The 13,792-nt window shown below is 43.1% G+C and overlaps 1 protein-coding gene across 5 annotated transcripts in view; it reads left to right on the forward strand.

Moving 5' to 3' along the window:
* The window catches only part of PPARA (peroxisome proliferator activated receptor alpha), a 46,100-nt gene that overhangs the window by 2,929 nt on the left and 29,379 nt on the right, over positions 1-13,792 (forward strand). For all 5 annotated transcript variants that reach the window (XM_087969525.1, XM_026679256.2, XM_087969523.1 and 2 more), the window contains exon 2: positions 4,954-5,077. The gene's annotated coding sequence lies outside the window, so the exon portion shown is untranslated. The remainder of the gene's footprint in view (positions 1-4,953; positions 5,078-13,792) is intronic.

Consider the following 13,792-nt stretch of genomic DNA (forward strand, 5'->3'; position numbering starts at 1 on the left):
AGCATTTTATGAAGTATTGTGATATACGGAACTGAAATGCTTCTTTAAGAGTTCACATGGCAGCATTTATTGTTTGGCTAGACCAGCATACATCTTGTTTTATATGATTTTATTTTAAAGTACTTTTAGCCTTTTAAATTTTTTTATCCCATCTTTATTACTTTATAAGTAACTCCTGAGGCAGCAAACATATATATTAACTCCTTCCTTCCTTCTATTTTCCCCATAGCAACAGCCCTCTGCAATAGGTTGGGTTGAGAGAGAATGACCCACCCAAAGTCATCCAATTGGCTTTCAGTGAAAGCAGGATTAGAACTCACCATCCTAGGCTTCTAGACCAGCACTTTCACCACTAAGATACCCTTTGATTTATGACTTCAATGGAGTCCGGAATTTCTGTTGCATTGTTATGACGATTATAAGTCGAGGCATTCACCTGACCAATCCAAATTCATTACCTTTTTTGGACAGTCATTAAATAAACACAGTGGCCATTAAGCAAATACCTCTGTTGTTAAGTGAAGCCATGGTCCAGGATGTAAATACCAGTTTCTGGCCAAAAAAAAAAGCTGTAAATCACAGCCATTTGCAAGCAACTGTAAATCCAAGATAATTGCTGGCTGTCCAAAATGTGACTTGGGGAGTGGGCAGCTATCGGTACTTTAAATCCAGGTTGTAAGTACCATTTGGGGGGTCCAACTTCAAACAGTTGCTAAGCAACCAGTTGTAAGTCAAAGACTGCCTACGTACCAAACTGATTCATAGAATAGATAGCAATACACTCTCTCTCTCTCTCTCTCTGTGTGTGTGTGTGTGTGCATGTGTATAGATAGATGGATAGATAGAGATAGATTAGATAGATAGATAGATAGATGATAGATAGATAGATAGATAGATAGATAGATAGATAGATAGATAGATAGATAGATAATGGAGAAGTAAAAGAGCAATAAGGTAGAAGCTGTGACATAGCATAGAATACTTTTTTTATTGGCCAAGTGTGATTGGACAAACAAGGAATTTGTCTTGGTGTAAATACTCTCAGTATACGTAAAATAAAAGATACATTCATCAGGAGTCGAGAATCATAAGGTACGACACTTAATGATAGTGATAGGGTACAATAAGCAATCAATCATACTAGGAAACAGTCAACATAAATTGTAAGTATACAAGTGACATTTCTCCTGTAGATTAACTCAATTGATATTTTTCTCCTCAACTTCTAGTAGAAGGACAGTGCAGGTAGTCCTCGACTTACAACAGTTCGCTTAGTTCAAAGTTACAAGGGCACTGAAAAAAGTGACATGACCATTTTTCACACTTATGACCGTTGCAGCATCCCATCATGGTCATGTGATTTGCATTTGGATGCTTGACGACTGACTCACATTTATGACGGTTGCAATGTCCCGGGGGTTATCCCCTTTCACGACCTTCTGACAAGCAAAGTCAATGAGGAAGCCAGACTCACTTAACAACCGGGTTACTAATTTGAGAACTGCAGAGATTCACTTAACAACGGTGGCAAGGAAGGTCACGATTCACAAAAGGTCACAAAAATGGGGCAAAATCGACTTAAGAAATGTCCGACTTTGCAATGTAAATTTTGGGCTTCATTTTGGTCGTAAGTCAAGGACTACCTGTATAAGGCAAATCCTGGCAAAGGTGGGCGGGTGTTTCGAGCTTTTTTATTTTTTGTACGTCGAGGCATTCTGTCATTCTGTTGCTTGCAATAACTATAGAGTCATTCTAACTTAAAGATATGCCTTCGTTAATATTTGTTATTGCTTGCTTGATGTTATAATGTAGAGCTAGGAAATTGAAAGGAGAACTTGAAAGGATTTGGTCACAAACTGGAAGCAAAGGAACTAAAGTATTACATAGTTAAGTAGATACTCAAGATTATAATTAAGTAGAGCTAAGAGCTCCCACAAAAAGAATAATTTATTTACGTATAAAGATGCAGGATCTCTTTGCATGAATTCATCTGTGGAAAGGCAGACTGGTTCACTCCTTGTGCTAAATATGTGCTGACTGAGCCAGCTGTGGCTTGATTCACATGTTGTTCTAGGCCAGGGGTGTCCAACCTTGGCAACTTTAAGATTGATACTTGAAGTCCACAAGTCTTAAAGTTGCCAAGGTTGGACACCCCTGTTCTAGGCTACAATGATGATTTACAATTCAGTATTTAAGTCCAAACCCAACAAATTGCTGTATCAGTATGCATAGGAATGTGGTAATGGTTACTTCAGCTTTTGATCTATAAACTAGGTTTCTTCATAGAGCTAAGCTACGATGCAGTTTGCATGCTGCATGAATCCAGTCAGAAAACCATTGTTTATGGCGTGGCAGGTTACTCAAATTCATCAGGTTTGGACTAGTTTATTTGCTTGTTCAACTTCTCTGGCCACCCACTCGCCAAGCTACGCCTCGTGGAAGGCATCACCTAAGAAGACAACCAGTAGCCAGGCCTTCCTCAGCACTGCATAAATAAGACTTGTATGAGGATGCCACCTTCAAAAATCAGTCTTAACATCTAGCCAGGTCTTGTTTTCATTCTGCAACCACTCCCATTCTCACGCCCTGGATAATTACTCTGGTCTTGCCGCCTCCATTGGCTGCGAATGGGTGTTTTGGTTTGGCTTGGGAGCAATACTAACTATAATTGGAGCAGCAAGATGACATGTCCAAATTGGAGCTTCCTTCATGATTGTTCATGTCAGAAGAAGTCTCATTGGTTCAGTTTCTGTGAGCCAAATTGTGTTATCGTGTAGTACGTGTTGCTACTGGTACTGAGAGAGCCAGAAATCAGAGTCCTGGGCCCATTAGAAAGCTCCTTTATCCAGTTATGGTGGTCTACAAATACAGGCAGTCCTTGACTTATGATCATAATAGAGCCCAACATTTCTATTGCTAAGTGAAACATTTTTTAAGCGAGTTTTCCCCATTTTATGCCCTTTCTTGCCACATTTGTTAAGTGAATCACTGCAGTTGTTAAGTTAGTAACACGGTTCTTAAGTGAATCTGGCTTCCCCATTAACTTGGATTATAAGAAGGTTAACTAAAAAGTGATCAGATGTGTCATGCCCCTGTCGGAGTCTGAATCTGAGGAGGAAGACAAACAGCTGACAGGGAGTGGGAGTGTGGCTCCGTTGGCTGCGGAGGAAACTGGGGAAGGGCAGAGTCCGGCTGGGCAGAGTAGGGGAGAGGTAGAACAAGGGAGAGGGAATTCAGAGGAAGACCCAGGCCCACCCCCTCTTCATCCTAGGGCACTCAGGGAGGAACAGAGAAGAGAGCAACGTGGGTGCATGGCTTACAGGGGAGGAAAGGGCCCTGATTCCCTTCATTAGCCACACCTGGGTATGAGAGTTTAAAAGAAATGCATGCTGAGTGCGGCAGCTGCTGGGAGCAAACGCGAGTTTATCTTGTGTTGACTTTAGTTATCTGTGTTCCTGGCATCTGTGTTGAGTTATTGCCGTGCCTTCACTGCCTGGAATTCTTGCTCCTGCCCTGCCGGACTAATTACCTCAACTTGCCTTGATTGGATTTTTAGTTACAGTTTTTTGTTGACCACGTTTTGGACTTAATTCTCTGCAGCCAAAGACTGTTCCTGGGAGAGTTTTTCTCCAGCCAGAAAGTAACCAGGACATTGGGGGACAAAGTTGGAGCTAATAAAGGGACTCCTAATGATTATCTGACTGTGTTGCCTTTGTGCCACACCCCTTTGGGTTATCACAAGATGACTCAGGGACACTGCAACCATCATAAATATGAATCAGTTCCAGGAGTTCTGAATTTTGATCGCATGACCTTGGCGATGCTGTGACGGACATAAGTATTGAAAAAACAGTCACGAGTCACTTTTTAGAAAAGTACCATTGTAACTTTGAGCGGACATTAAATGAACTGTTGTAAGTCGAGAACTACCTGTAATTTTTTTTTTTTTCTTGCCATGGAAGTAAAGCTAACCTGCATGTCAGGGAGCCCATGGAACAAATAACAAATATTGTTCAGAAATTTCTAATGCCCCTCCCTTTAAAGGGAATTCAAAAGAAAGGAGCCATTATGTAGAATAGGGGGTCCCCAACACCCGAGCGGAGGCCTGTACGGGACCGGGCCGTACAAGTGGTGGGGCAAGTGTGTGCACGCAGGTTCACCTGCACAAGTGGCGAGTGAACATGAGTGTGCACACAGCCCCTTTGGCACGAGGGACGGGAGCACCTGCTTGCTTGCAAAAGTCCATTTGTGCGAGCGGCAGGCACCCACCCACCCACTCGTGCAAATGGAGCTGTGTGCTCGAACACACATGGCTGCTTGCTCACACAGAACCATTCCCCCTCCCCTCCCCCAACCCTCCCCCCTCGGCCCGACCTCTGATGTAGAACATTTCTAAAACTGGAAAGAAGAAGGATAACTAAAACTGAGTTCAAACGAATGGTGTCAGTTTGAGAGGGGAGCTGTTGAAACAGATGTCCTTTGGGTTCCTCAGAGGTATTCCCTATTCCAAGATCATCCTTAGACACCCTCCCAGATTGCTAGCTCACTGGGAGACTTTCAAGGAACAGAAAGAGAAATGTGATAGGATAACATTCAGGCTTTATTTCATTAAGTTTTACATCTATTTAAAGGCGAGATTGGTATTTATAGCAGTGATGACTCAGTTAAAACTACGGCACATCCATATATCCTCATTTGAAAGTCACCAAAAGCTTTGAACTCTCTCTGATTTGACACATTTATGCAGAAGCTTTGGACAAATGAGCAGCAGTGAATTTGCTCTTGATCTCTACTGTCTAATTGAATATAAAGACAAGCAATCTATCTACTAATGAGTAAATTTGGGGGGGGGGGTTGCTAGGTTTTTTCTTTTCTTTCTTGGAATAGTCCAATTCCAGTTGCATTTGTGCAACTTGACCACATTTGAACTCTGTTATTTTTATTTTTTTTAAGGTGGAAACAGCAGCAGACCAGAATTCATGGTGAACCAGTCAGCAAGAAGCAAATGCATTATGGCAGAGAAACGTAAAGGGGACATGTTTTCTACTTCTAGTTTTCCAAAAACCTGTCAGAAATGGTAGGTACAATTTGTAATTAACATGTCCTGGGAATTTCCCAGTCTTGAGCGTCCAAAATAATAAGGATAGTCATAAAGTACTGCTTCGTTTGCTTAACCTAACAAGAATAAAAAATGTGAAGTGCACACATCAGCAACACGCTTTCAGATTGAAGTTTGATCTTTAAATTTCAGAAATTGCTGGCTGCCTCTATACCAGGGGTGTCCAACCTTGGCAACTTTAAGACTTGTGAACAGACTTCTCAGCCAGCTTTGCTGGCTGAGGAATTCTGGGAGTTGAAGTCCACAAGTCTTAAAGTTGCCAAGATTGGACACCCTGCTCTATACTTTGAAAGCTGGCTGCCTCTATACTTTGAAAGCTAAATATTACATGTTATTTGAAGGGCCTGTTTGCTTTGGTTTTAACAAAAAAAAAAAAAAACAATTGCTGAAGTGCACCTCTTGAGATCTTTTCCCAGAGTTGACTCAATTATTATTTATATTTTTAGAGTGAGAAGGACAATCTGGGTCAGTAGGCATTGCCTCTTCATGATGGAAATGTTAATTACAAGAGTAAAGAAGGAACGTGTGTGAAGTTCCCTTCCCGAGCCAAAACTTTGTGATTCAGGAAAAGGAACATTTCTGAGCATTGTAGAACACTGTCTGGGAAACACAAACCTTTTTTCTAGTTCAGAAAATTTATTTCTGGATGTTGCCTGTTCTGGAGGAAGCTCAGCATGGCTTGAGGAGGAGAAAAGAACTTTCTGGAGTTCTTCAAAACCTTCTTAAATCTGTGAGTTTTTTTCCACATATCTGGTTATAGAGAAGTATTATTCCTCTGATTTAAAATTTTCGTGGTTCTCACTGATATTGCATTCCCTGGCTGCACATAGCTGGGCTGTGAATCAAGTCATTTGTGTAGCACTCTTGGTTTAAAATATCCTGTGATTTACTTTTAAAGGTGTTGAATAGGGTGGTCTTGGCATGTAAATTGGGATATGGCATGACCTTCTGGTCTTCCGCTAACTCTGAATTAGACTACTTCAGGGAAGGAACAACACGGCAGGGACTGAAAATGTTTGGCTCAAATTGTAAATGACCAGGAACTGGTTTTTCTCCGCCTCATCTAAGGCTGTCCACAGACTCCATCCATTTGCCCCAGAGGTCTTTTGTGACGAGAAACTGGGTCCTTGTGTTGCTATAAACCATGGGCATCCTGTTCGTTTCATCTTAGCAAGTTGTGGTTTCAAATCATGGCTTATGGCTTAGCATTTTGTGCAAAGATAAACATCAGGGAACTAAGGCTATTCAAAGTATGGCCGTATCAGAAAGTGATAAGGAGAGAATGGTGTCCTTGGAGGCCTTCTGTAGCAGGGGGTCTTCAAACTTGACAGCTTTAAGACTTGTGGACTCCCAGAATTCCCCCTCCAGTCATGTTAGCTCAGGAATTCTGGGAGTTGAAGTCCACAAGCCCTAAACCTGCCAAGTTTGAGGACCTTTGTTCTATAGCGTTGACAACGGCATCTGTCTGGACATCTGGAACGATGGTGGTTTGGGGACACGATACCATTGCTTTCTGAGTGGGCCTTTCTAATGGGTGTATGCAGAGAGGACCTGCTATACCTGTGTTTACTTCAGTGTATGATGCATTTTTGGAAATCTTCCAGGACTCTCAGTCCCTGCTCGAGCAAAATGTGTTAATCATGGCTTGTGGGGGTGAGGCAGGGGTGTGTGTGTTGCCCAACTCTGGCTGGTGTGCCAGTTGCATATCATTTCACACTAAGGTGCCGCAACAACAATGACTCATCATCAACAATGTATGGATAGACCACTGGTACTAAACATTGCAAGTTGACTTGCCCTTGATGATTTGGAAGCTTCAGGTGGTACTAAATATAATGGTTTAGCTACTAACTGGGGGAGGTTCAGCATTGTTATTCAGCATTGTTATTCCTATGAGGCAATTGTTGCATTAGTTACTATGGCTTGATTCTGGGTCTGAACCAAAGGGCTGGTTATTATCATGAAAGCCTTACGTGGCTTTGCAGCCAGCTAACTGTGGGCCTGTCCCACTCAATTTCGTTCTGTCCCATGCAATTACTGAAGGATGGCCTCTATCCCACGAGACGTAAGGGAGTGGGAGCCCAGCAACAAACTTTCTCAGTAGCTGCTCCTACTCCTTAGAACACGCCGCCACACAAGATAAGGAATGTCTCAATCTCCTGGCCTTTATTAAGACTTTTAACAAGTCTATTGTGGACCTCAACGATCCAATGGATGAGAGAGAGAGAGAGAGAGAGAGGAGGGGAGGGAGGGAGGAGAGAGAGAGAGAGAGAGAGAGAGAGAGAGAGAGTATTCTGCGATCGGTAGGAAAACGGGGGGGGAATTTGCCTGCAGACTTTTTTGGGATTTTCCCAGGGTCTCTGTCTGCAGATCAATCATTTTTTATTTGGGATCGCAGGATACCATTTCCAGCTGTGTTTTCAGGGGGGGAGAGAGAGAGAGAGAGAGAGAGACTTTTGGATTCATGCAAGGAAAACAGCAGAAGCATCAGAAGTCTTTCTTTCTCTCCTGGCAGAGTTTAGGGGAGATAAAGACTCTTGCTGCTTTCCTTGCGTGCAGCCAAAAGCAGAAGAAGAAAGAAGCAGAAAGAAGCAACCCAGTGGCCAGGCAAGGCATATGGGGCGAGTGGGGCAAGTTTCCTCCCTCCACCCTTTCCCCTCTCCCCTCACTACCTCGTGTTGTTCGCAATGCAAGCGCCACAAGCCTTGTGTTCCCGCACAGCCTGGATTAATTGCTTTGGGGGGTGCTTGGAGGGTGACATTTCTCTGCGGTCCACAAACATTTTCTTGCAGACCACCAGTGGTCCCCGGCCCACTGGTTGGCGACCACTGATCTAGTCCAACTCCCTGCCCAAGCAGGAAACCCTATACCACTTTCAGTCAAGTGGCTGTGTCTCGATTCCTTTTTGAAACAAAGCATATTAAGTAACATCTCATGAGTTGTACAATATTAAATTACTGGTTCCAATCCCTATGCACCAGATCGATGTGACCCACGCATCCTATTGGCTCACCAATGGCTTCCTTCTCCTAAAGGCCTGGGAAATGACATTTTTCCCAGGAGTGAAAATTTTGCCAGCCAATGATTAAAATCGCTGTCTTTTTGTCCGCCAGAGGTGCTAAGGCACACAAATGTTGTGTTTTCTGAGGCAGAAACCGCACAATATTACTGTAACAGTTCGGGGTCTGCCTTGAGTAATGCCTGCTAGAATGTTGATTATAGGCTGTAAATATTGGTGTGGTTGATTTCACCACAATCCATAAATCCATATTTTTTATTGTATATTGCTCTAATGTTTTTATGGCAGAGGGCTATTACCCTTTATAAACAAGGATGAAGGTATCCTCAGGTGTCTCTTAAGTAGTTGGTTTCTTGCTTCAGCTTGCAGCAAACTTTATGCTTGCAGATGTGTCGAAAGAAATAAGAGAAAGCCAGCGAAAGGGACAGAGTCGCATTTTTCTCTTCAACCAAGAGGAATTTGTTCTCATTTAGGTTCTTCTAGAAACAGACATCAGTTCCACGCTGGCTTTTCAACTTGTAAATAATTGTGGTCTGTTTGCATTTTGTAATGAATCATGCGGGGAGCCTGCAGCTGTGGGGAGATACAGAAGGCACAGAAGGGAGAAGGTTAGCTGTAGATGGAGGGGCTGCCTTGACATTCCCTTCAAGGAGGGGGGAGGGCAGCTGAGAGGCCCAGGAGATTCCCCAGGCGGGAATAGTCACTGGTCCTGAACGATCCTTGTGCCTACAAGACATTGGTTGTGCAGGGTGGATAGCCGTTTGTCCAGAATGATGTAGGGTCTCCTGCTCGGGCACGGCATTGGACTAGAAAACCCTTCCAACTCTATTATTATCTACATATATAAAAGTGAAAGACCACTCACGCATCATCACAAAATCTCCAGAACCGTAAAGCCTACAAACTTGAAATTTGGCACTTATGTTCCTCTTGGCTTCTAGGTGCTCACTAAGAAAGGATTTTTCGAAATGACCATCAGAGCATTAATATTTTGTATATTATTATTATTAACACGCTCTGATGCTAAGGAGTTCTACTCCCCCTCCCCACCTGAAAAGAAATCTGTTCCAAATGCAAAACACAAGCAGAGGAGGGGAGTTTCAGTTTTAGTTTCACAGCACCAAGCAGCTTTAGTACAGAACAGTAGAGCTAAGCCACACCCAGACTCCTTGCTGTCTCCTTGCTCACACAGCAAATACTGTTTCAGTTTCCAAACTGAACAACTCTCTCACATACTGACAGGACGATAGTCAGATGAGTACCGATGGATGCTGGTAGGCAGAGGCAGAATTCCACCCACCCTTATTTTCCTCCCCAAAAACTAAGCCCAACCACATAGTTTCGTAGCGAAGCACGGGAATCGAGCTAGTGCTATAATAATTGAGGAAGGAACTCCAGAGAGCATTGTGGGGCCCACTTGGATATTATTCATGCAGTCGTCCTGGCTGTGTTGCAGAACTGGTTTCCTTCTTCTCTTCCATCCTTGGAAGAACCTCCTTCTTCCGAGGATGGTTTTCCAATTTCCTCATCTGGCCCAACATCTTGGCAGTTCTTCGTGGTCTCACATCCAAGGTTTAACTGGGTCCAACCCACATTAGCCTCTGAAATCAGCCCACTTGGCAGGCGGCTGCCTCTGGTTGACATGCCAATTAGGGCATGACACCCTCCCTCAGACTGTATACTCTACAAGTCGTGTATCTCCCACCCCCTCCAAGAGGCCACCCAGTGAGAAATGCAGCTAAGGAGATAATCTGATATGGGTATAAGATGCCTTAGTTTCTATTGCTGAAGTTATCCCTGTTTTAAAGAGAAAGGTGGTTGTGAGGAAACTGACAGCAGTCATTGTACTTGACCTTAATATGTCTGTATTTCATTATACTTCAGCCTCTTCGACACAGCTTGCTGGGAAGCAAGTTGTGTATATATTTCCCATTTTCTCATTTTAACTTTCCTGAATGAGAATCATGGCTGGCAAGCATCCACCTGAATGGAAGGGAGGGTGGGCCTTTTTGGGCGACAAAAATATAGGGCCACCAATTAAAAGTACAACTTTCATAAGCGGAGATAAGTTTGAACTAGGCTAGTCTGGACATGGACAATGCCTGGGAATTGTGGCTGACAATTGTGGCTGACAAGCTGAAATTCTTACAGGGCACCAGGTTGATCAAATAAGAAAGACGAAGTGATGTCCTAGAGCAATGGCCCCCAACCTTTCTTGAACCAGGGACCGGTTTCACGACTATTTATTCTTCCACGGACCGGTACCTGAGTAACGCGAGACTCCACCGCCATCGGGACGGCTCTTAGTTCAAAGCCACCACCCCCCTTCGACGAAACTAAGGCGCGAGCACCCAAACACCGCTTTCCAACTGAAAACCCGGAAGTACTTTCCAACCGAAAACCCGGAAGCGCCGTCGAAACAAGATGGCAGTGCCCAAACTTTGCGGCCCGGTAAAAAATGATCCACGGACCGATCCCGGTCCGGGGACCGGTGGTTGGGGACCCCTGTCCTAGAGAAGAGGCTTCATCAGCTCTAGGAAAGAATTGACACAATTCTGAGCCAGAAACATAGAGGAGAGGAGAGGAGAGGAGAGGATAATTCTTTTATTGGCCAAGTGTGATTGGACACACTAGGAATTTGTCTTGGTGCAAGTGTTCTCGGTGTACATAAAAAGAAAAGATACATTCGTCAAAAATCATAAGGTACATCACTTAATAATAGTCACAGGGTACAATAAGCAATCAAATCATATTAGGAAACAGTCAATATAAATCATAAGGATACAGGCGACAAAGTTATAGGCTTTTGAGATCAGTTGCGCAGCATATTTCCAGAAATCAAATTCTAGCATGGAAGTGATAACGCTTGTCCATTTCATACCGGATGCCATCCTTGAATCTCTGTTGTTTAGCTGGTGTTTTGGTCTGATGGTCAAAAGTCCTAAATGAAAAGTGAATATTTAACTACTTGTCCAAGGGCAGCCGACCGTCCCTCTTATTGGAACCTAAGATTAGATGGCTGGAAAACAACAGTCCGGGATGTCACGGGTCCTGCCTGGCCTGCAATTTGAATGGAGTTTAGTTAAAAATAAAAATAAAAATCAGACGCACCTTTTCAGTAAATGGTGAGGAAAGCTTGTTACCTCTTCTTGGATGTAAGCTGATAATACATAATGTGCTTTCTTTGATTTTGGATTATTGCATTGTGAGAAACCAATAACTGGGCTTTCAAACCTAAATTTCTAATTTAGTGTGATATTACACTAAATTACAGCTTTATTGGCAAAGCATGGCTAATCTGGTTTAGTACATGTGCCTCCTGACATGTTAATGTGGGTAGTAATGCTGTTCTGACCAAGGCTTATTGAGACACTAACAAACACACGTTAGTCCCAAAACCCCTTTTTTCTTTATTTCAAAGGCTGTGAATTTTAGTCATTCACAGCCTGTAATGTCTCACACAGTTTCTAAATAGTCCCATGGAAGTCTGCCAAAGTCCTTCAGGATAAATCTGACAAGCACCCACCTTTATCTTCCTTGAAATGCTGCCAACGACTAAATTTCCAATTAGTTCTACGAGGCCAAATGGAGCACAAATTCAACACAGAGCTTTAGGTTTCAAACCGACCAGTACGAACACAGTTGCTTCCTGCAAAGGTTCCTGTACCTTTGCTCCTCCTTTATTTCTTACGGGAGGGCCAATCACCTCCAAGCCTTACTCCAGAGTCTTAACTTTTTGTCTTAACTGTTCTTGCCTTCTGGCAGCTCTGTGCACACGCACACTGGGAACAGGCTCCCCTTGTTCCTCTGCCTCGCTGCTGTCAGATTCTGGAGGCTCCAGAGTCAGCACATAACTCCCAGATGGCTCTGGCCCCATCTCTGTACTGGATGCAGGACCCTCGTCGGAGTCCTCCCCAGACTCCCAGACTGGCCCATGTTCCTCCCCTCTGTCTGACTCTGCCGCCATCTCCTCAGGCTGCCGGCGGACCACAACAAATGCAGGAAAAAGAAGTGTCTACATTCCTAAGGCATCTGCTCGTGTTAGGAATAAACTCGTTGCAACCTCACTTGATGGTTTAAAACAATGTTTTGGCTCATTTTGCCTCCACAGGGAGTCCTCGAGTTACGGCTACAATTGAGGCCAACATTTCTGTTGTTAAGCGAGACATTTGTTAAGTGACTTTTGTCCCGCTTTACAACCTTTCTTGCCTCAGTTGTTAAGTGAACCACTGCAGTTGAGAAGTTAGTAACCTGGTTGTTAATTGAACCTGACCTCCCCATTAATTTTCAGAAGGCCGCAAAAGGGGATCATATAACCCACTGGACACAGCATCTGAGTCAGTTCCCAAGTGTCCGAATTTTGACCACATGACCATGCTACAAAGGTTATAACTGTGAAAAATTGTCACTTTGAACAGTCACTAATCGAACTGTTGTAAGTCAAGGACTACCTGTATAGCTTTGGAGTTGGCAAGCAGGTAGGAGATAATGGCTCAAGTGCTAGTTTGAATGTGTGCTAAATTGTGACTTATTCATAGGCTACGTTAAAAGGAGTAGCCCTCGTACAAACATTTATGCTAGGCGTGATTGTGGAGGGGAGGCACTAACTTTGGCTCCTTTTCATCAAATTTCAGGGCTTTTTGCTCACAGCAAGTAATTTGAAGAAACACTGAATTAAAATGATTTGTCGAAGCATACCTCCTTTGTTAACAGCATACTGTTCTACTAAAACGCTTCCTCAGTTCTACCTGAATCACAAGCTAGAATGAAGCATCTCCCTCTCCTTCTGCCAGCAGCCACATTCACGGTATCTATATGTGCATTTCAAGGGGGGGGGAAACAGTTTTAAGCTTTTGAAAATGAAAATCGGCATGAAGTTTCCTCAGAAAACCGTGTTTTCCTTCTTGTCAGCATTCAAGAAAAATGTAGCTTGCAAAATGGATGGAAACAAAGCTATCATATCCAGTAGCCAAACAGAAACGATAATGTACGTAGGGGGAAATTGTCATAGCATAAGCCAATGGCTTTTTGTATTTGAGGGCTTAGTTTATGTTTCTTTGAGTTTGTTTTTAATTCCTTTTTCTCAAAATTGAAATAGCCAATTAATAGAATTTAAGGGATCTTGTGAAAGAACTTGTGATGCAGTGGAGAGAATAAGGGCATAACAGGAACCCATTCCTACACAAGTCTTAATGTGCAATTTTGAATGTTGTTTGGTGCAAGCAGGCTTCTACTTGGTCTTAATCTGCTAGAGGGAAACCCAAAAGTAGGTAAAAGTCTGCCTGAAGAACCAGGATATGCAGTTAAAAATGTTCTCCAGATCCAGATGTGAATAGTCTTGGGCTTGACCTAGTTGAACACTACTAGTCTAAATAGAATCTGTAGCAAAGAGAATTAATATACTTGATAGTACACCAAAATGTTTGTGTATTTTTCCTGGATGCAATATAGAAGTGCTTTGCCTGAAAATTGGGCCTGTTTGCTGTGGCACATAATTTCGTGGATAAGATGTCAGGAAGTGAAAATAGGGAGCATCTCCTTGGCCATCAAGATACAGTAAATAAGACAAGACAAGGATTCTTGAAAGAAAGGGTCTCTCTTGAGATCACTGAAAGCATTTAAATTCTAGAACCTTTTTCTTCCTGATTTGGAAG

The sequence above is a fragment of the Notechis scutatus genome, chromosome 6 (genome assembly GCF_049901735.1).
Source record: "Notechis scutatus isolate UNSWTSFEM ecotype Mainland chromosome 6, rNotScu1.2, whole genome shotgun sequence".
NCBI classification, from domain to species: Eukaryota; Metazoa; Chordata; class Lepidosauria; order Squamata; family Elapidae; genus Notechis; species Notechis scutatus.